This window comes from Aulonocara sp. 'chitande type north' Nkhata Bay, linkage group LG17, assembly GCF_057382095.1.
Source record: "Aulonocara sp. 'chitande type north' Nkhata Bay isolate Kocher_YH1m ecotype deep benthic linkage group LG17, A_spYH_male_GT1.1, whole genome shotgun sequence".
In the NCBI taxonomy this organism is placed as follows: Eukaryota; Metazoa; Chordata; class Actinopteri; order Cichliformes; family Cichlidae; genus Aulonocara; species Aulonocara sp. 'chitande type north' Nkhata Bay.
The window spans coordinates 15,343,766-15,367,123 of NC_141360.1; the positions used below are offsets into that span (position 1 = coordinate 15,343,766).

At 44.1% G+C, this 23,358-nt stretch overlaps 1 protein-coding gene and 1 non-coding gene across 3 annotated transcripts in view; both read left to right on the forward strand.

Annotated features, from left to right (window-relative positions):
• Positions 1-23,358, forward strand: part of ghrhrb (growth hormone releasing hormone receptor b) — an 81,010-nt gene that overhangs the window by 16,252 nt on the left and 41,400 nt on the right. The gene's annotated exons all lie outside the window — the stretch shown is intronic.
• Positions 9,713-9,831, forward strand: LOC147309803 (5S ribosomal RNA). Its single transcript, XR_015125913.1, has one exon. It is a non-coding gene; the product is annotated as a 5S ribosomal RNA (ribosomal RNA).

Below are 23,358 nucleotides of genomic sequence, written 5' to 3' on the forward strand. Positions count from 1 at the left end.
AAATATACAGTCTCAACGAGGTCTAACACTTACTATAGTGTTACATTAGAATGGTATTCTTTAGATTTCATATAAGGCAGATAAGCCATATGTTGTGATGCTTCCAAACTTTTCAGAAGAATAACCAAAACACCTTTTTAGTTATATTTTATAATACTGCTACATTTTCAAAATTTCACACGACACAGTATGCTCTAATGTTTTATAGAGTTACACCTAAACCATGAGCTGTTCCACACCTTCACATTTTTTTCTAGCCATTATTCTGGTATAGGTTGCGCTTGATTTCATCTGTCCAAAGAATGTTTTTTCTGAATTTTGGTGGATTTTTTTTGTTGTTGTTAGCATCCATAATTTCTATTCATGAGGCTTGTCACTTGCATCTTGCAGTGATCCCTCTGCATTTACTTTCATGCTGTCTTCTCTCTATGGTAGACTTGGATATGGATGCCGACTTCCTTCAGAGTGGTCACTTGGTTGGCTGTTGTTAAGGGGTTTCTCTTCACCATGCAAATACTGTTGTCTTCTGTGGACTTCCAGGTCTTTCTTCATTGCTGAGTTGCTTTCTTTCATTCTCACAATTGACCAAATCAACTCCTTCTCTCCAAAACCAATGCCTTTTATCTGCTTAGTTGATTAAGATATAACAAAAGAACTGCCCACATCCACGCATAAAATTGCCTTTGAGTCAATCGTTCAATCACTTTTGGTTGACTTTTGGTTTTTAAAGAGGGTGTAACATGCACAGGTTAAGGAGCTGAAACTCCTAAACTTGTCACGGCTGGGGCAGCAGTCGTGTAGTGTATTGAGAAAAGGATCCAAAATGCAGGTACTGGCTGGGGTGCGAGTGAGTGTTTATTTACAGAAGTGACAAAGTGGCAAAAACAGGAAGAGCAGAGCGGGGAGCTAACAAACCTAAACTGGGGAAAACTAAAGAACTAACCTGAAACCAAACACTCACGGGAGGAGGAGCAAAATGCACAGAGAAAGATGGCAGAGAGCCGCAGAATGAACACCGGGTTACACAGAGTAATGCAGACTGACACGGAGTAACACAGACGACGCGACAGAGAGCACAGGAAAACACAGGGCTTCTATACACAGGGCGGTAATCAGGGAATGGGAAACAGGAGGGAGCCACAGCTGGGAGAAACTAGGCTAACGAGGGGAAAAGTAAAACTGAACACATTGACATCAGGCATGAACATGAACCTTCAAAGTAAAACAAGAAAAACGACTTTACTAAGACACGGACTAGACAGAGTGAGACAGACTTGACACGGAACTAAACCTGCAATAATAATAACCATAATCAAAACAGTATCACTAAATAATCAGAACATAAATCATAATCAGAAAAACACCAACACATAAGAAACAGAAAAAGCTGGGTCAAAATGACCCAGAACCATGACAAAACTTCCCTCAAATGAAAGTTGAGACACATTATGTCCATATATAACTATAACTGTACAACTATAATTGGATGTTTCAGTAAACAGGTAAAAAACACAAAAACAAAGCTTGTGTCAGTGACCAAATATATATGTGGCTAACTGTATGTAAACCATTTACAACAACAGCACTCTGAGCGCTCGACAGCCCCCCCACAATGTTTTTATTACCGTTTGCTGACGTCAGCCTGCTTTTATAACAACATGCTGATGTCTGACTTTTGACCAATGACTGTGAAGCATTACATACTAAAATGGTATTTTGTTATCTTTACCCACATGATTAAAGCAGAACTGGCTAAAATAATTGGCCAAAATCATTACATGAGAATTTTGAGCTTTTAAGCATTCACACAGTGTGTATTTTTGTGATCATTCTAATGTCATAGAATTTTGTACTGAAAAAAATAAAAAGTGTGTTGTAGAGCTCTCTCCATGCCCTTTCATATGATACATTACTAAATATGGGTTCTTGGAGATTTTTTTCCAAGGTCAGCTTTGATCTTGGTAACCTACGATGAAGGTCAAGGTCAAATGCTTAGCCAACCTAGGTACTCATGTCCCCCAACACCTAGCATATTGTTGTAAAGTTTAAAGAAGACCCATAAAAAATTGTGGATAAGCTAAGGTTTTTGGTTTGACCTGATTGACCTTGAGCTGTTATTGGTATCTACCATTACACAAAATCTGAGCATGATATCTTAAAAACTGTGGACATTAAACTGCCAAAAAACAGGCAGCCAGACAAACAAACAAACTGAAAGGATTACATAGTCTTTCTTTTGGGGGGGAGAACATACCGTCTCACCTCAAAACAAAATAAAAAAAAAAATCATTGCCGTTTCCACCCCCTAAATAAAACAAGTGTAAACACAAAACAAGCATTACACTTGACAGTCCCTTTTCCTTGGTAGCACCTACATTTGGGGCCATCAGAAGCTAAATGGGCTCAAGTCATGTCACATAAAATTATAGCCATCCTGGGAACAATTTGAAATGTTCCATGATGTCACTGTTAAACATACATACTGATTTTACCGTACAGTAAAAATCCAAAGATGACAGAGATGTTGTTTTTTTAATCAAGCAATATTTAAAACATTGGTTCCTTTTAATGTTTATTTGATATCTAGGCCAACGTATATACTGTGCAGGACTGCATGTCCAGGAAAAACAAAGAAACACACAAACAAAAACAACAACAACAACAACAAAACAGTCTAAAACATAACATATTTCAAGTGATTGTCCAGGCTTCAGAGATTGAAGCCTCCTTTCCAGGAGATGGCCAGCGGTGTGGGCAGCTGTAGCAGGTAGACAAAGGTGAAAAGTTTTGATGACAAAATCCTTCATCTTTATCAACTGATGTAGCAAATCCAATAACCAAGGAAGGCCAGAAACCAGTCTTTGTAGACTGTGATTAGCTGCCCCCTGGTATTCCTTACTGGGGCTTTTCAACCAATCATTGCACAACTTCTGCACTGTATAAATCCTGTCATAAATCATGAGGGGCTGAGAGCTGCTGGGTCCATAGTCGTCACGTTATTCTGTCATGCCGGCTGTGTAGCAGGAATCCAAGAACATTACATTACTCAAAAACAGCTGGAACTTTACAAAATAAACCAAAGCCTCGAACGAAAAAACTGACACAATGAATCTTATGTGGAAATATCAGTAGTGATGTCATCAGACAGACGGAAACTAATTAAGTAATAATGTTATTTAATACTGAAGAACAACAGAAAAATAAGAGGGATCAAAAATTCATTAAATGGTAGAACTTCAGGTAATTAAGGCTAAAGGAGTGTTTTGTAGTTCACTTTTTAAATTGCAAATGTAAACTTACTTTAAGTTGGTATTATTATTATTATTAAAATATTACATTTTTTAAAATAATTATATGTTTATACATCAATCCAACAGAGCAAGAGAAGATTAATGGATTCATATCTGTGAGGGACACTGGTTTTATGACTGTTAAATAGATAAAACAGATCCGGCCTGTGTGTTAAATATCTAACTATTATTTATGATATGCTATTAAAAAAAAACCCTTAGCATTACCTTAAAAGCGTTGCTCTGTCAAAGCTGTTTTGAAATCTATAATTATATTTAAGGAATTATTTTTAAGCAATTATTTCAACTAAGCAAACACTTGCACACAAAGTTTTAGCACTGTACTATCAGGGGGAAAAAATTCAAAACAAGAAAATCGCACTTTCCTCAGCCTTGTCTTAATTTAATACAGTAAGAGATTACAAGTTCCTAATTTAATTTGAAGTCCTGTTATGAAGTATGTACGTCATTTTCATTTAATCTGATAACATCTACCAATAACAATCAATTATTTTCAAGTTAAGGAATTTTGTGTTAAAATCAAAACAAGAAAATTACTGCTATGCAGTGTGTATTTCGAAAAGAATAGTATAGGATACCAGTGGTCTGTGGTGTTATGGACTGAATACTGTGATATTTCCTATGTAAATTAAGAGAGAGAGAGAGAGAGAGAGAGAGAGATCTTATAGAGCATAGGCATCTACTTCTCAAGCATGTGGCTGAGCAGCTGTGGGATGAAAGTCTTGTCAAAATAAATCTGAAAGAAGTTGGAAAAAAATGTAAATGATCATTTCTGATGTTGGTCTTTTCTGTGGAGCCTTTCCCACCCTAGGACTTTAGAAAATGCTGGAATTTCTTTCCGTTTAGGAAATGAGTACTGTTGATTTACGTAGTCCATGTTTGTCTTATAATGTCATGAAGCAACACACAGTGATTTGAGGTTAGTGGTTGTCTTCTGGTTTTTCTGGATTGCTGTTTCCTTATAGTGAGACAGATAGTTTCAAAGACAGTTGACATCTGGAAGGTCAAAGATGTCACGGTTCTGGGTCCGTTGGACCCAGTATTTCGAGTTTATTATGTTTTGGTTCACTTTTGCATCATGGATTATTCTTTGTTTCTCTGGTACTTTGTGTTTCAGTTATCTTGGTGTTTTGGATTGTTTCTCATTCTCTTGTTGTGATGTTTATTATTATTATTATTATTATTATTATTATTATTATTATTATTAGAGTTTCATGTTTCTATTATCCATGTTTTAGGAATGGTGGTTTCATGTATAGTTCAGTTCCATGTTTCATTTTCTGTCTCTGTGTTGAGTCCATGTCTCTGAGTTGTGATTCATGTTTCCTGTTTTATTGTGAAAGTCTTTGTCTTATGTTAGTGTGTGCAGCTTTGTTCCCCATGTCTCGTTAGCCCTGATCTCTCCCAGCTGTGTCTCCCTTCTGTGGCCCATTTCCTCATTACTACCCTGTGTATTTAAGCCCTGTGTTTTCCCATGCCCAGTGTCGTGTCGTACCCTCAGATTATGCCTGTGTGTCCTTGGTCTCAGTGTTCCATCCTCACTTCATGTTTGTTTTCCTGCCAGCAATAAAGCTGAGGTTTTGTGAGTTACAATTCTGTGTTCGAGTCCTGCATTTGGATCCTCATCTCTGCCTGCCCGCACACAGAGCCCTGACAGAACGACGCGACCAGTATGGATCTAGCAGACTCCGTATGGTATCGGCGACCCGCAGTCTCCACCTTCCTCAAGGAGAGGGAGAGGCAGGGGGCTAGGTGTGCCTGGGAGCACGAGTCACCATTCGATGGGTCTCGTTTGGCTCTGGGTGGGCCCCGCAGCTTCCAAACTGCGATGGCTACCGCCGTTCCATCAGCTGTTCCGTCAGGGATGCGAGGGGCCAAGCGCTCTCCCTCGACGGCAGTAGCTCCTCCGTTTTCTGGTGTCACTCCACCGCTGCTCTCCGAATTCAGGCCCTGCAGGAGGGGCAAGCAGCGACGAAAGAAGGATTATGTGGTGGAAGACACTGGGCTTACTCCACTGCAATCCTTTGCTTTGTTTTTGGGACTTCCACGTTCGGAGCTACACAAACTTCCCGCCTCTTCATCCCAGCCCGGCCCACCGAAAGACTTTCGGCCCGGTCTGCAGGAGGATTCGCAGTCTGGCTTACCTCCCTCTTCCCAGAGTGAGCGACGCTCACGCAGCCGTCGCTCCGCTTCCTCTGGACAGTCAGCAGTGGTGAGCAACAAAGACTGTCTTTCTCATGCTCCTCCTGAACTCTTGAACATAACAAACAATAAATCTACCCCTAAGATTCTGAAGACTACCTGCCATTCAAGTGAATCTAAATCTACTAACTTAAAGGTAGTTGAGTCTGTGTTTGTTAACCCTGTGAACCCCTGCTCTGAGGATTTAAGAACCTGTTTTCATTCTGCCCAATCTGAACCTAGTGTTAAAATGAATAAGACTACGCCACTTAAATCTGGGGGGAGAAATGTTCGAACTGCTGTGAAATTTCTGGAGGCTTCAAGTTCTGTTTTCAAGTCAGCTGAAAGGGAGGTGGTTAATGTTTCTAAGCCAGCCTTTCAGCCATGTACTTTTCAGCAAGGGCGCAGGCAGTTGGTAGGGACAGAAATTTCAGGCTGTAACTCAGGCTCTCTGAAGGAAGGGGCTGTCTGTTCCCCAAGGACATTTAAGGACTCTAGTTGCACCTCTCTACAATCTATTAAGACCGTGGCTCTTCCCAGGGACTGTTCTGTGTCCCAGTTGAATGTTTCTGAGGTTGCCCACTCTGCTAAGACTATATGCTCAGACCCAGTTGGCAATATTGGGCATTTTGAGACCATTCCTGAGCTTCTCTCTCCTCCTGTTTCTGCTCCTAGGGTAGCTCGGGCCCAGCGTTCCCCTCCACCCGTTTCAGTTCCTCGGGTGGAAGGGTTTGGTGTTCAGCTGGTGCCGGCACCCGTTCCTGTGTCAGCTGGAGGCTCAGGTGAGCCCTTCCAGCAGTTTTTGTCGTGTTCAGAAGGCTCAGGAGGATTAGCTCAGTCACCATCACAACCACCATCACTACAACCTTTATGGCAGTTCCCAGCTCAGTTTTCTGATCAGCAGCCACCTTCAGCTCAGTTTACAGTGTCCCCTGATCAGCAGCCACCTTCAGCTCAGTTTACAGTGTCCCCTGATCAGCAGCCACCTGTAGCCCTGTCACCTACTCCACTACCGCTTTCATCTCAAATTACGTCACCTGTAGCTCAGTCTTCACCCCCGTTATTCATAGCTCAGTCGCAACCACAATCAGATTTGTTGCAAGCTTTGTTGCAATCCATAACCCAGTCAGTAGTTCAGTTAGTGAAGGAATCTTTGGCGTTGTCATCTGCTAAATCAGCCTCTCATCTTCGCCCTCAGTCAGGGGTCCCTATTGCCTCTGGCCCTGCATCTGCTCCAGCTGGAGGGCCCAAGGAGCCCAGCCAGCCTCATGTTTCGTCCGCTGGGGGTTCGGGAGAACCCAGCCGGCCTCATGTTTCGTCCGCTGGGGGTTCGGGAGAACCCAGCCGGCCTCATGTTTCGTCCGCTGGAGGGCCCGAGTCGCCCGTCCAGCCTCAAGCCACGTCCGCTGGAGGGCCCGAGTCGCCCGTCCAGCCTCAAGCCACGTCCACTGGAGGGTCTGAGGAGCCCACCCAGCACCACGCCTCGTTAGCTGAGGGTCCTGGGGGACCCAGCCAGCACATCCTCACACCTGCTGATGGTCCGGGGAAATTGGTTCAGCCATCACCTGCTGAATCGTCCCCCGCGACTTTTACATCATCATCCGCAGCCGTCCCGCTGCCGTCAGGTTCCGCAGCCGTCCCGCTGCCGTCAGGTTCCGCAGCCGTCCCGCTGCCGTCAGGTTCCGCAGCCGTCCCTTCATCCACGCCTGGTCCGGCCTCCGTGTCTTCATCCACGCCTGGTCCGGCCTCGGCTCCGCCTTCGTCTTCGTCTGGTCCTGCGGTTGCCATACCGCCGTCAGAGCCAGCTCGACCCGTTCCGCCTCGCCTCTGCCGGCCGTTTTCCGGGCCTATTAGGTGGCATCATGGCCTTCGAGGACGGCCTCCGGAAAGGGTTTGTCGCCGCCGCTGGCATCGCGGCCGCCCTCCGGACCTGCTCAGTGGCCGCCACTGCCTTCCAAGTGGTCGGCCTCCGGAACTGTTCACCCGTCGCCGCCCGTTGCCGTGTGCACGGTCGGCCTCCGGAACTGTTCGCCCGTCGCCGCCGTTGCCGTGTGCACGGTCGGCCCCCTGAACTCTTCGTGGACTCTAGAGCTCCTTGTTTTTTGTTTGGTCTCTGTCCCTCCGTCCTGGACCCCCTCCGCCCGCCCTGGCCTGGTGCTTTATGCTTTTTTTTGTTTGGGGCTGTCGGGAGCCAGCCCTTTGAGGGGGGGTACTGTCACGGTTCTGGGTCCGTTGGACCCAGTATTTCGAGTTTATTATGTTTTGGTTCACTTTTGCATCATGGATTATTCTTTGTTTCTCTGGTACTTTGTGTTTCAGTTATCTTGGTGTTTTGGATTGTTTCTCATTCTCTTGTTGTGATGATTATTATTATTATTATTATTATTATTATTATTATTATTATTAGAGTTTCATGTTTCTATTATCCATGTTTTAGGAATGGTGGTTTCATGTATAGTTCAGTTCCATGTTTCATTTTCTGTCTCTGTGTTGAGTCCATGTCTCTGAGTTGTGATTCATGTTTCCTGTTTTATTGTGAAAGTCTTTGTCTTATGTTAGTGTGTGCAGCTTTGTTCCCCATGTCTCGTTAGCCCTGATCTCTCCCAGCTGTGTCTCCCTTCTGTGGCCCATTTCCTCATTACTACCCTGTGTATTTAAGCCCTGTGTTTTCCCATGCCCAGTGTCGTGTCGTACCCTCAGATTATGCCTGTGTGTCCTTGGTCTCAGTGTTCCATCCTCACTTCATGTTTGTTTTCCTGCCAGCAATAAAGCTGAGGTTTTGTGAGTTACAATTCTGTGTTCGAGTCCTGCATTTGGATCCTCATCTCTGCCTGCCCGCACACAGAGCCCTGACAAAAGAGGGTGTCATCCTCTGGCAGAGCATGTGTTCCAAATCAATCCTCCATGTGATGCTCGCAATGCTGAGTCAGAGATGGCTGTGTTGTTTCAAAGAGTTCAGAGTTACATGTTCTGCTTCCAATTGGGAAATTATAAGGATGATTTTGTAATGTCCTTAGAACTGTTTTCGCAGTAAAGTACTTTCCATATAGATACTAATTATAAAATATGGGCTTAAGTTACGTGAAATAAACTATCGTTTGCAATTACACAATTCACACTTTTAAGCACCAACTCTAGCATTTCGCCATAAAGCATAAAACATGGACATACTTTCTCAGTCAGAAAAATGAAGCCAATCCGAAAGTACCTTGTCTCTTTGCTGGTGATGTTATGGGGTCAGTCTCTTGTTTGGGGTCATACTAAATAAATAGTTCAGTTTGTTTTGTAAATCTTTTCAAAATGATGGATTGATTGTGGTATGAAACACTCGTTGGCCAACAATTTGTCAGCACAAGTTGTTAGCCAATGACCTGTGGCATCATGGTTGGAGCTGACACGCCTTGTTTTTTTTTTGCACCTAAGTTTGCAAAGGGCAGGAAAATCTCATCTCAAAGCTTCAAAATTAACATTCTGTGCCACCAACATGTTGTTTTTTATAATCCCACAAGTGACCAGACCTGTCAGTCTAAGCAGCCACAATTCTAATAGTAATAATCAAATACTGCAAAAGGGTGATTTAAAAATAAATAAAAGTCACCAGCTTTACTATTGTTTGGAAGGATGATACCATTTGTTAAATTTTGTTTAGCTGAGCGTCCTTACCTAGAGCAAAAAGTTTAGATAGACCAAAAGGGTTGTATATTAATTGAAGCCCCATGCATACACAATATATTATTAGCATTATTATTATTGTTATAGGGAGGAATGACCAGGTGATGGAGAACAGCTGTGTGGGCTAGCTTTCCCTGACACCACACCCTGAACCCATTGCTCCACCCCTCCCCTGTAGCTGAGCCACAAACCACACCCAGCCACATTAATAATAATAATAATAATAATAATAATAATAATAATGCTTACAAGACAAAATGAAAAGAGAACAATTAAGAAAAAACAGTGAGACAGAGTCAAAGTTAAATATCAGAGGAGCTTCTATCCCCAAGCCATCATTCAGTAATGGCAGAGCTGAATGAAATGAGCAAGTGAATAAGGAGATTTGCTCTTTCATTTGAACCTTCACACACAGCTGGTCTAGCTGTCCAGTACAAACTGAGAACATGCTGCGGAGATAAAACAAGTGTAGCTTGTTTCACATTTGTTTTTCCTATATTAAATGTAATTACTAAAGACATGGTTTATACAATTTAACATATAAATAAGCTTACGGCCATACCACCCTGAGCACGCCTGACCTCGTCTGATCTCGGAAGCTAAGCAGGGCTGGGCTTGGTTAGTACTTGGATGGGAGACTGCCTGGGAATACCTGGTGCTGTAAGCCTCTCCTCCTTGAATCGCTACCTTATTGTGGTGGAGGGGTTTCTGTGTCCCAGGGATCCCAGGGGCTATGTTGTCTGGGGGCTTTTGCCCCCTGGTAGGGTCTCCCATGGCAAACTGGCCCTGGGTGAGGGACCAGACAAAGAGCGATTCATAAGACCCTTATGAAAAGGACACAGAGGGAACAGTTTACCCTGCCCGGGATAGGGTTACCGGGGCCCCGCCCTGGAGCCAGGCCCGGGGAGGGTGCCCGAGGGCGAGCGTCTGGTGGCCGGGCCTTAGTCCATGGGGCCCGGCCGGACACAGCCCGAAGAGGAGACATAGGCCCATCCTCCCGCAGGAGGCGCCATAGGGGTCGGGTGCATTGTGTGCTGGGTGGCGGCCAGGAGCGGAGGCCCTGGCGGACTGACCCCCGCCTGCCAAGACTGGCAATAGGGACATGGAATGTCACCTCTCTGGTGGGGAAGGAGCCTGAGTTAGTGCGTGAGGTTGAGAGGTACCGGCTAGATATAGTCGGGCTCACCTCTACGCATGGCTTGGGCTCTGGAACCAGTCTCCTGGAGAGGGGCTGGACTCTGTCTCAGTCTGGAGTTGCCCCTGGTGAGAGGCGGCGGGCTGGGGTGGGTATTCTAATATCCCCTCGGCTTGCTGCCGGTACGTTGGGGTTTTTCCCGGTGGACGAGAGGGTTTGTTCCCTGCGCCTTAGGGTCGGGGAACGGGTCCTGACTGTCATCTGCGCTTATGCGCCGAGTGGCAGTTCAGAGTACCCAGCCTTCTTAGAGTCCATGGGGGGGGGGGGGGGGGGGTGCTGGAGGGTGCTCCACCTGGAGACTCTGTTGTCCTGCTGGGTGACTTCAATGCTCACGTGGGTAACGACAGCGAGACCTGGAGGGGCGTGATTGGGAGGAACGGCCTCCCTGATCTGAACCCGAGCGGTGCTTTGTTATTGGACTTCTGTGCTAATCACAGTTTGGCCATAACGAACACCCTGTTCGAACATAAGAGTGTCCATAAGTGCACGTGGCACCAGGACGCTCTAGGCCGTAGGTCGATGATCGATTTTGTAATCGTATCAGCAGACCTGCGACCATATGTTCTGGACACTCGGGTAAAGAGAGGGGCTGAGCTGTCAACTGATCACCACCTGGTGGTGAGTTGGATCAGGTGGCGGGGGAGGACGCTGGACAGACTTGGTGCACCTAAACGCGTAGTGAGGATGTGCTGGGAACGTCTAGCAGAGGCCCCAGTCCGCGAGATCTTCAACGCACACCTCCGGCAGAGCTTCAACAGCATTCCGAGGGAGACTGGGGACATTGAGTCCGAATGGACCATGTTCAGCGTCTCCATTGCCGAAGCTGCTGCATTGAGCTGTGGCCGCAAGGTGGTTGGTGCCTGCCGTGGTGGTAATCCCCGAACCAAATGGTGGACACCAGAGGTGAAGGGAGCCACCAGGCTGAAGAAGGAGTCCTATCGGGCTTGGTTAGCCTGTGGGACTCCGGAGGCAGCCGACAGGTATCGACAGGCCAAGCAGAATGCGGCTCGGGCAGTGGCTGAAGCAAAAACTCGGGTGTGGGAGGAGTTCAGAGAGGCCATGGAAAAAGACTTTCGGACTGCCTCGAAGAGATTCTGGCAAACTGTCAGACGTCTCAGGAGGGGAAAGCGGTGCTCTACCTGCACTGTGTATAGTGCTGGCGGAGCGCTGCTGACGTCGACTGAGAAAATTGTCAGGCGGTGGAAGGAATACTTCGAGGACCTCCTCAATCTGACACGTCTTCCGAGGAGGAAGCAGAGTCTGGGGATGAGGGGAATGACCCGCCAATTTCCGGGGGCGAGGTCACTGAGGCAGTTAAACAACTCCTTGGTGGCAGAGCCCCTGGTGTTGATGAGGTCCGCCCCAAGTTCCTGAAGGCTCTGGACGTTGTAGGGCTGTCCTGGTTGACACGCCTCTGCAATGTTGCGTGGAGATCAGGGGCAGTACCTGTGGACTGGCAGACTGGGGTGGTGGTCCCCATCTTTAAGAAGGGGGACCGGAGGGTGTGTTCCAACTATAGGGGGATCACACTCCTCAGCCTTCCTGGGAAAGTCTATGCCAGGGTGCTGGAAAGGAGAGTTCGTCCGTTAGTCGAACCTCGGATACAGGAGGAACAATGCGGTTTTCGTCCTGGTCGCGGAACACTGGACCAGCTCTTTATCCTCTCCAGGATACTTGAGGGTGCATGGGAGTTTGCCCAACCAGTCTACATGTGTTTTGTGGACTTGGAGAAGGCATTCGACCGTGTCCCTCGGGGTGTCCTGTGGGAGGTGTTGCGGGAGTATGGGGTGTCTGGCCCATTGCTACCGGCCATTCGATCCCTATACAACCGTTGCAAGAGCTTGGTTCGCATTGCCGGCAATAAGTCGGACTCGTTCCCGGTAGGTGATGGGCTCCGCCAGGGCTGCCCTTTGTCTCCGGTTCTGTTCATAATTTTTATGGACAGGATTTCTAGGCGCAGCCAAGTGGCGGAGGGCTTTCGGTTTGGTGGCCTCAGAATCTCATCTCTGATTTTTGCAGATGATGTGGTTCTGTTGGCTTCATCGGGTGGGGGCCTCCAGCTCGCACTGGAATGGTTCGCAGCCGAGTGTGAAGCAGCGGGAATGACGATCAGCACCTCCAAATCTGAGGCCATGGTTCTCAGCCGGAAAAGGGTGGAGTGCCCACTCCGGGTCGGGGATGAGTTCTGTCGTGGTGAAGAGGGAGCTGAGTGTAAAAGCGAAGCTCTCAATTTACCGGTCGATCTACGTCCCTACCCTCACCTATGGCCACGAGCTGTGGGTAGTGACTGAAAGAACGAGATCGCGGATACAAGCGGCAGAAATGAGCTTCCTCCAAAGGGTGGCTGGCCTCTCCCTTAGAGATAGGGTGAGAAGTTCGGCCATCCGGGAGGGGCTCAGAGTAGAGCAGCTGCTGCTCCACATCGAAAGGAGCCAGCTGAGGTGGTTCGGGCATCTGACAAGGATGCCCCCTGGGCGCCTCCTGGGTGAGGTGTTCCAGGCATGTCCCACCGGGAGGAGGCCCCGGGGCAGACCCAGGACACGCTGGAGAGATTATATCTCTCGGCTGGCCTGGGAACGCCTTGGTATTCCCCCGGATAAGGTGGAGGAGGTGGCTGGGGAGAGGGAGGTCTGGGCCTCTTTGCTTAGGCTGCTGCCCCCGCGACCCGGCCCCGGATAAAGCAGATGAAGATGGATGGATGGATGGAACATATAAATAAATACAGCAATTTACAGGATTCTTGTACAAGCCAGCACATGTGTTTAGATGACATCTAATCAGGTTATTAAGTGTCACCAGGCACTTCTTTCTGTGCTTCTCGTCCACAGGAAATGCATCATGAATGAACTGAAGTACATTATTGCCATTTTTATTATTTATATTACACTGGTTACATGTCAAATTTGCTCTGGACACGGTTTACTTTTATTTTTGTCTCACCAAAAGACAAGAATGTGATGATAAAAAAGCAATGTCCATAACTAAGCTCCTTAAAATTTATAGACCACTCCACCATTTCCTTCCCATCATATGAACTGTTATCAGATGATTATAGCGCATTAGGAGGTAGACCAAATTTTAAAAGGAGGCCGGGCTTGATAACAAATACTGAATCATCAATAGTGGGAGGTGAAGCTTACTTGTCACACTGTAGGCATGACTATGTTTACTGCGGCTGTTGAGCAGGGGAGAATGTGCTGGCGGGTGCACAGGTGGAACAGCGGAGTCCAGGTAAGTGAGATCAGAAGCAGGTGAGCAAGTGTTTGGCAGTGGCTCAATTCTTCTGGAGGGTGAAATGTAACTCTCAGGAATACTGGAGACCAACAAGGAAACTTAGATTTGTCAATCTAAGAAATGCATTATCGGAAGTCACTAGGAACAGGTCACGTTACCACAATAGCAGAGACAATGATCTAGCAAAGAACTGTTGCCACAGCTGATTCTGAAATATGGTGGCTCGATGAGAGAACCCAGAAGTCTGACAGAAATCAGAAATCTTGGAGAGGGAGAAAAAAACAAACCCCAGCATGTCCAAATCCTAACAAACATAAGAATAACAAATGATATTAGGAAAGAAACAAAACTGGAACATAAATCATTCTCGAAAACGAAAAGGCAGTGTGTAGACAAAGTGGAAAGAATCCCAAGAGTAGTGAGTCTGTAAGGAAGATATAAAATGTGAGGTATTAGCTGTTCTCATTCTGCACTTTGTTGTAAGGAGTTGGATCATCTTGAAGAAAGGATTATACCCAATTTGCAGATGAAATATAATTTGTAGAGTGCAGGAGAATTAAACATATTCAAAGAGCTGTGGATGGAATAGTTTAAATCTCTTCTTCTCTGCTAGGATTGCCATGTTGAAATGTAAACCTTAGGGCAGGGCTCTAGACTAACTTTTTGCCATGGGCGTACCGGTACGCCTAACTTTAAAAAGTTTGGCGTACCGGCACAAAAGTTAGGCGCACACAAATTTTATAATAATTTATATAATATAATGTGTTTTTCTGGATACACTGTGCTTTTTCAGCATTCAAAGATTGATGACACCGTGTCAGAGCACTGGCTATGAATTTCAGAAGGATCAGGCCTTAACATAACAGAAAAGTTAGCAATAGTTCTTTTCCTATTACAGCTACATCCACTTCTGTCGTGCCTAGGCTGCTCACTAGGGCTGTGTATCATCACTGATTTCTATAATCCATTCGATTCCGGTTTTCAAAGTCCCGATTCGATTCAACTTAGCCTCAGACAGTCAGAAATATTATAATTCTGATCATTTATCAGTACTGACTTCATCAGAATTGTGAACATCACGGCAGATGCCTTTGTGCGAAAGTAACTGAGAATAAAACACAGAAAAACATGAAGGAGATTTTCCTGGTCTGGCTTTTTATAGCAGATAACCTTAAAAATATTCTACAATGTTCTACATATAAAGTTCAAATTTCTTCAGTATTGAACAACAGAAAAAATAGGCTTTCTTGTCCGAGGTCATTCAAGTGAAAAAAAGAAAAGAAAAAGACAGCAGCCGACAGCGCTGTAAACAACGGTAGACTGGTGGGTAATAAGCGAATGAATAATACAGAAAACGGAGATTGGAGACGGGAAACTGTTCTTGAAGTACAGAGAGAGATAGAGAGAGAGCTAGCTGTGCATGGAGTGTGATTTTAATAGTCGTGGAAGCAAAACAGCAAAACAGTTGGTCGCACAGGTGCAACCAAATATTTTTTTTTAGTCGCACCACTGAAAAATTTGGTCGCACTCTACAGCCCTGCCTTAGGGGCACTTTGGACAGAGTCGGAGCCTTCAGACTTGATCACTTTCCTGAGTTTATGGGCTCAGTCACTCATTTTGGATCATAATGAGTAAAAAACGGAGTCTGATTGACCCTAGATTATCCAAGCCACATTGGCTAATGACTTGATTGACAAGCCAGTATGCATGTGGGTTTCACTATCAGACCCACTATCAGATCACACCTGACTTTAAAACACTAAGATGGTAATATCAAAGCCTCATAATGTTACTTCACAAAGCAGCTGTCGTAGCTACATCCATTGTCTAGATCAGAATCCACCCTTTAAAGTAAAACTTAAATAAACTAAAAGACGAACCGAGACTGAACTCTTACAAACAATGTGGCAGAGAGGCGAACACAGGAGGCACATGAAAAAGAAAAGCTCTTGGCAAAGCAACATAGGACAACAATAGAAATCATGGATCAATATTCAACAACCCAAAGGAAGAAGATTTAAGTTATAACATGTAGCGAGTTAATCTGACAGTAGAAAATACACACTGTGATGCTACATTAAACGTTTGATGTACAAATTTGGTTTAAATCAGGTGGGGAGTGCAAATAGCCAGCACATTGCAATATGAGTCATGAATTAGAGATTTAGAAACAATGCACTGTGTTACATTGTTACAGAAGCCCAGAACATAAGGCAGGGGCTCCTAAATGAATAAATAAAGGATTTGTAATCATTAGAGTGACAATTTGGCCGTCAAGGTTAAAACAGGACATGTAAAGCACACCAAAACCATTTTCTGTTTCTTTCAGCTGTCCATTGGCAGAGAGATTTGGCAGCTGAAATTTTAAACTTTGTTTTGTTACACCCCCCCCCAAAAAAAAGTTTTCCTCTAAAACTTCAGCTTAGGCTTGGTGTACAGTTTAAATTTGCTATATACTATTCATAAAATCTATATTAATACTACAGCAGTTAGCCTAAAGGGAGAAAAATCTACATGATCTGGTTCCTGATGTCTGTCTGCATAGCTTGATGTTTGGGCTATTCCTGCTTCTCTGTTCTGTCACTTCCACCTTTGCACAATCCTCTCATTCTCAATTTTCTTATAGCCAGTTATTACACTATTCAAACCGTTTTCTGTGGAACTCTCAGTTTTACATCTCTTCCTGGAGGTACAGAGCCTTACTCAAAGTCTCTGTGAGCCATCTGTTAAGTGTAATCATAACCACCAGTATTTAGACTCTGGAGCCCTGTCCTATTTCTTACCTTGATACACTTACACCATGCTGCTCAGTTGCTTCAGACTGTAAACAGCCAAAATACTTCTATTGCATAAACTCTTGTACAATCACTAATGTTCCTTACTTTCACAGAGTTCTCCAAATAATTCTTTTTTTTTTTTAATTTTCCAGAAAATTTGAGTAGCTAAATCTAAAATACATTCATATGTCTTAGTAATAGTAGTATCCCCGATTGTCAGATTGACATTATTCATTGACATTTTAGTAAATTCATTATTAAATTATTAACAGTCAAAATAATCTGATTGTGTTAATATTGACACAAGGAAGCTACTGTTGGTTTACTGATGCGGAAAACTGTGGGTTTGCCAAGTGTAAAAATTATGAATTATAGTAGCTAAATTGTTTTTCATGCAATGAACCGCTATTGCAAATGAAAATGCTAGTGAAAACTGTTGGGAAATATAGGTACTTTCTTTACACATTAAATCTATGCAAACTCATTACATGAAGGTTTTATGCCTTAATCTGCATCACAATGCAATGATAATAAAGGGCAGATATTGTGGTACATGTATCAAAGGTCCCTTTTTTGTAATATCAGTAGTACTGTCACAGCAGCAGCAATGTACATGCTTTTTGTTGAACCATGAAACACTGGACAGTTATAGCAGGGGGTAGTTGTAGCCAGATAGGAATAATCTCGAGATATTGTAAAGACAGTGTAAGGGGTATACAGGAAATATGTTTTAACTGACACTAAGTTAGTGTAATTTTCCTTCAGCTGTCGTCAGAAATGATGAAACCTTCGTCAGGCTAATCCAGACAGTTATTGTTTACTTGTATATGCTTTTTGAATTCTCATTGATCTTTTTTACCCTTATGTTTTGAGCCATAAGTGCCCATGAGAGCTTAAAGTGCATATTTATCAGTTAATTGTAGCAAACTTGGTTAGTAGGCTGTATCTATGAACTGTAAAACTGCAAAACACATAGTTCCACATCTGCTAATTAGTAACAGACTAAATAAAAGTTAGAAATTCACTCATAAAAATTGTAGGACAACCTTCTTGGATGGCCGATGCCAAATAGTAGGCCTTAATAATCACCACATACTTTCCTTAGAAATGCTCCAAAAGGCACAGACAGCCCAAACATAGTCAAGTGGTCAAGTTGAGTGACTTGAATTAGCAGAGGTGAAGCCTATCAGCTTCCCGCTGCAGCTTACTTTAGCCCTGGAGGGTGCCGCTTTACAAAAATCCCAATCCACAAATCTAAGAAAACACAGCAACAAAATTAAAATCTTTACCTCACCACCTTACTGTGTGTGTGTGTGTGTGTGTGTGTGTGTGTGTGTGTGTGTGTGTGTGTGTGTGTGTGTGTGTGTGTGTGTGTGTGTGTGTTTAACTAATCTCTGCAAATGTTCAACAAAATATTACGCTAAGGCTGTGGGTAACTTGTTAATCATGTGCACATCTCTTAGGATCTGTCTTTGTTTGTTTTGTTTTGTTTTATTATGTCAGCCCTATATGAATGCATTATTATGATGAAGAAAAATCACATTGTTTGACAATGAAAAAAACTGTGACACAAACCTAGAAACCAGAGACTTTGTTTGCCTTGTTGCCATAGGGCCTATTATGCTGAAATGTGCAAAGGTGTGCATCAATAAGATGTTCATGCATGGTGAGCATAATGATGCTCTTTACATCAATCTGTCACACAGACCATTGATCCTACTAGAATTATGGAGTCTCTGATGGAAGTAATTACTGACAGCATGAAAAAACAAAGGTCTTTCTGCTATGGATACTTTCTGCTAATAGAACACAAATCGCAACTAATAATACTGAGTAAGAAGAACCAGCCATTCATCTGTTGTGTCATCCTGTAATGCTTTTATTGCTACATATGAAGGGTTCCATCCTGCCTATGGAGTGCAGTTACACACGCCAAGTTGAATAAAAGCACTGCATTCATTAGTACCAACCAGTCCTTAGTCTCTTTGTGGCAGTTCATTACTTGGAGGGTCATTAACGAATTTAGATTAACAACATGCTGTTTTCTTTCAAAATAGCATATGCTTAGTCTAAGTTAATGTGTTCATGGACAATAGTTGTGATGCAGAAGCCGGTGGGTGTGGTGGGGGTTATGGGGGTCCGATGTTTGCTTCATCACTGCTTTGGCAGCCAATCTTCCAGCACTAGCCAAGAGCTGTGTTTTATTATGAATGAGTGGCGGGGTGTCTTTTTGCATAGCTCTTTTAATTGACACAGGAGCAAGGAGCTTTGATGTATGAGACGTGGTGGTGGAGAGACTGAATCCTCATTACTGCTCTCTTTTAAACTCTGCCACCGTCTCCATGCCTCCCTCGCTTGGAGCAATGCAGACTGCAGGGAGAGCTCATCAGGCAAGTGAGGGGAACAGCAGAGACAGAGTGTGGGTAGAGAGGAGGGCTGAGGACGACACCAAATGAAATGCCTTTTCACTTTCCCATAGTGGGGAAATCCTGAATCCTGTAGTACCTGCAGAATCTCAATGTTCTAATGAAGGAACTTCTAAAACAAAGCTACAGGAGTAACAACAGGACATACAATATTTTACTGTATGGAATGGCACAAACGTGACACATAGGAACATTCATGTTACATACATTTTTTTTGTATGAGTATGCCTCATGATTCAATAGCTTACAGAGCCAACTTTAGCAGCAGTAACTTGAAGTCAAAGGAGTTTGCAAAGAAAAGCGTCTGGACTTCTTTAAGTTGCTTGAAGACGTTTCACCTCTTATCCGAGAAGTAACCTAGTTACTCCCACTAGGTTCTCATCCGAGAACCTAGTGGGAGTAACCCCCCACAGAGGGACAAAAGGACCCCCTGATGATCCTCTAATCGCCTGAGCCAAGGTGTGAAACTGGGTGTGGGTCCCAATCAGCCAGAGTTTCGGGTGTGTTCATTGTGAAACCTGGCCCCACCTTATCATGCGAATTCCTGAGGTCAGATGGCCCAGGATGTGAGTGGGCGTTAAGGCTTCTGGGAAGGGATCTCAAAACTGGATTATAGATGGCAGAGAGTTGGTGTCGTAAACCCCCGCCTCTGTTCAAAGATGGTCGCTCACAGTGGACATAGATGGCTTCTTTCACTCCTTTCAAACCATCTGTCCTCTCTGTCCAAAATGTGAACATTGGCATCCTCGAAAGAGTGTCCTTTATCCTTAAGATGCAGATGGACTGCTGAGTCTTGTCCTGTGGAGGTGGCTCTTCTGTGTTGTGCCATGCGCTTGTGAAGTGGCTGTTTGGTCTCTCCAATGTAGAGATCTGGGCATTCCTCGCTGCACTGTACAGCATACACCACATTGTTAAGTCTGTGTTTTGGCGTTTTGTCTTTCGGGTGAACCAGTTTTTGTCTGAGCGTGTTGCTGGGTCTGAAATACACTGGGATGTCGTGCTTGGAGAAAACTCTCCTGAGTTTTTCTGATACACCGGCTACATAGGGGATGACAATGTTGTTGCGTCTGTCCTTCTTATCCTCCCTCGCTGGTGTCTGGTCTTCTTTTCTGTGCCTCTTTGCTGACTTTAAGAACGCCCATTTAGGATAGCCGCACGTTTTGAGTGCTTCCTTTACATGTGTGTGTTCCTTCTTTTTCCCTTCAGGCTTAGAGGGAACATGTGTAAAAGCCTTCGTTGTATTTGAAATATGTAGTGGTGAGGCAGAGGTCTAACAGTGTGCAAATCTGATCGGGTGTGAAGTTGGTCCTGTCCTCCAAGGAGCTGTCTTCTTGTAGTCGTTTTCTGACAGTCTCCAGAAAACGGAGGCCGTGGAGACTGTCAGAAAACAGCTCCTTGGAGGATCGGGTGTGACCAACTTCACACCTTGAAATGCACCGTGTAGAACGAAAGACCATCGTACCTATCATAAGTTTACCAGTCTCACAAATCGTCTTCATAAATACACATTAGTTAACCGTTTATTAATAGGACCTTTGAGCTCAACGGTAATTAATTAGCAGTGGAAATAATTTCTGGTACGCGTTACAGAAATGTAGCAGTGACAATAATACTGTATGCTGTAATGGTACTGGGCAATTAGTGATACAAAAAACCTGTTTTATCCTGTGAATAAAAGTATATGTTTTTGTCAATGTACCATAATAACAGAAGCGAAACGCAATATTGTGTCAGGACAATTCACTATTTATGCACAATAAACAAAGGAGCGACAATTTCTGTTCAGCGCCAGACTTGCTTGTAACCTATATCACCAATTATGTTATGAAAATGATGTGTTAACTACAACAGCAGACTGACCTTTGTGGAAATGCTTGGAGCAGACTAACCTGTGAGCTGGAGTGTTCTGGGACGTTATATTTGGTCTTTGAATGGCTGCAATCCAGGCCATCCGTCGCCTCTTTGTTACTTCGGAAACATGGCTCGAACAATTTCTCTTCAACGACGTAATCCGATAACAACCGATCTCTTTACCCGTCGGCTTCCCGTGGCTGTCATGTGACCGGCTATTGCAGTTAATAATACAACGGCTTCTTGACATTTTTGTGTTTCTTTTTATCGCTGTGTGACTGATTTCAATTAAAAGCCTAGTACCTCTTGCCACGAGTTCCCAGAATCCTTTGTGGTTCTACCCCTGAATGACATTTTCAATCTCTATATAATATGCATGTTAAATTTTATATTTGGGGTGAAATATCAAGTCTTTTCAAGTAAACCGGTTCAAGTCCAATTCAAGTCCCAGGTCATTGGTGTAAAAGTCCAAGTCACAAGTCTTACAACATTTTTTCAAGTCAAGTCTAAAGTCATAAAATTAATGACTCGAGTCTGACTCGAGTCCAAGTCATGTGACTCGAGTCCACACCTCTGCGGACCAGTACCTCCTCTTTGACTCCCATCACCCTTTGGAACACAAACTTGGAGTGATTAGGACCCTACACCACCGGGCAGAACATGTTCCCTCTAAGCCTGAAGGGAAAAAGAAGGAACACACACATGTAAAGGAAGCACTCAAAACGTGCGGCTATCCTAAATGGGCGTTCTTAAAGTCAGCAAAGAGGCACAGAAAAGAAGACCAGACACCAGCGAGGGAGGATAAGAAGGACAGACGCAACAACATTGTCATCCCCTATGTAGCCGGTGTATCAGAGAAACTCAGGAGAGTTTTCTCCAAGCACGACATCCCAGTGTATTTCAGACCCAGCAACACGCTCAGACAAAAACTGGTTCACCCGAAAGACAAAACGCCAAAACACAGACTTAACAATGTGGTGTACAGTGCAGCGAGGAATGCCCAGATCTCTACATTGGAGAGACCAAACAGCCACTTCACAAGCGCATGGCACAACACAGAAGAGCCACCTCCACAGGACAAGACTCAGCAGTCCATCTGCATCTTAAGGATAAAGGACACTCTTTCGAGGATGCCAATGTTCACATTTTGGACAGAGAGAACAGATGGTTTGAAAGAGGAGTGAAAGAAGCCATCTATGTCCACTGTGAGCGACCATCTTTGAACAGAGGCGGGGGTTTACGACACCAACTCTCTGCCATCTATAATCCAGTTTTGAGATCCCTTCCCAGACGCCTTAACGCCCACTCACATCCTGGGCCATCTGACCTCAGGAATTCGCATGATAAGGTGGGGCCAGGTTTCACAATGAACACACCCGAAACTCTGGCTGATTGGGACCCACGCCCAGTTTCACACCTTGGCTCAGGCGATTAGAGGATCATCAGGGGGTCCTTTTGTCCCTCTGTGGGGGGTTTCTCCCACTAGGTTTATATCTGGGACTCTCCACCATTTGACCTTAGAACTGAAGAAGTTTCTCGGATGAGAGGTGAAACGTCTTCAAGCAACTTAAAGAAGTCCAGACGCTTTTCTTTGCAAGCTCCTTTGACTACGATGACCTGGATGACTGAGAACCTTCACAGACAGTAACTTGAAGTCATTTCTCTATGACTTTATGACCCCATCACATCATTTTTGGCGAATTTTGGCCCATTCTTCTTCAAAATGTTGCTTCATTGAGCATTTGTTTATACATAGTTGTATCTGGAGTTGACAGGTGCGCCGGTGTGTCCAAAGCAAATGACTCTTTTAAGATGATGTAACAGCAAGATGCAGCCTGTTTCACTGGGTCTCCATTTCTGTAAAGAAATTTAAATAATTGTACAAAAAACATCCGAGGTATTGGCTGCATTGTTATATAAATAGTTGTATGTAACTTTGTTGTGTTCAAAATTTGTGCATAAATTTAAAAAAATTAAAATATATATTTGCATTTCAAGTTTTGAAAATGATTTGTTAGACATGTTGGTTGGTTCGTCAGAGTAAAAGAAAAAAAAATCTAACCTTTTCATATTTTTATGGTTTTTGTGTGATTTCAGGTTAATTGTATTAACAAAGTATATCAAAATGTAAAAAACTAACTGTAAATTCTAGCCAAGTTTTAGCTGTCGGGTAGACAACCTCACACTCCATTATAGAATCATTTTCATACAGAGTTCACGGTTGATGACTTAAATGTGTCCAGGTCCTGTGGCTGCAAAACAAACCCAAAATTACATCTCCTCAACCAACATGTTTGCCAGTTTCTATGAGATGTTTGTGCAGATATGCTGTGTTTGGTTTTCACCAAATATGGCACTCTGCATAATGGTCAAACATGTCCACTTTGGTCTTGTCTTACCAACAAGCCGTACTTGATTAATCTTTTTCTAATTGTCCTCTCGTGAACTTAAATATTTAACATACTAACTGAGACCCGTAGAGTTTGAGCTGAAGCCACATTAGCAACTTTTATAAAGGTCATCACACTTGCTGTTGAGCAGTTACTCATGTGCGTTTAATTATCAGCACCTGGCTGCTGTTTTACACTCCTAACTCCTCTTGGAGCAATAACGGTGTGCTTAGTGTTTCCACGCACTGGTTCTGTACGTTGTGTTGTCTTCTGCTAAATAAATAATGACAGAGTGAAATGTGTCATGCTTTATTGTTCAGC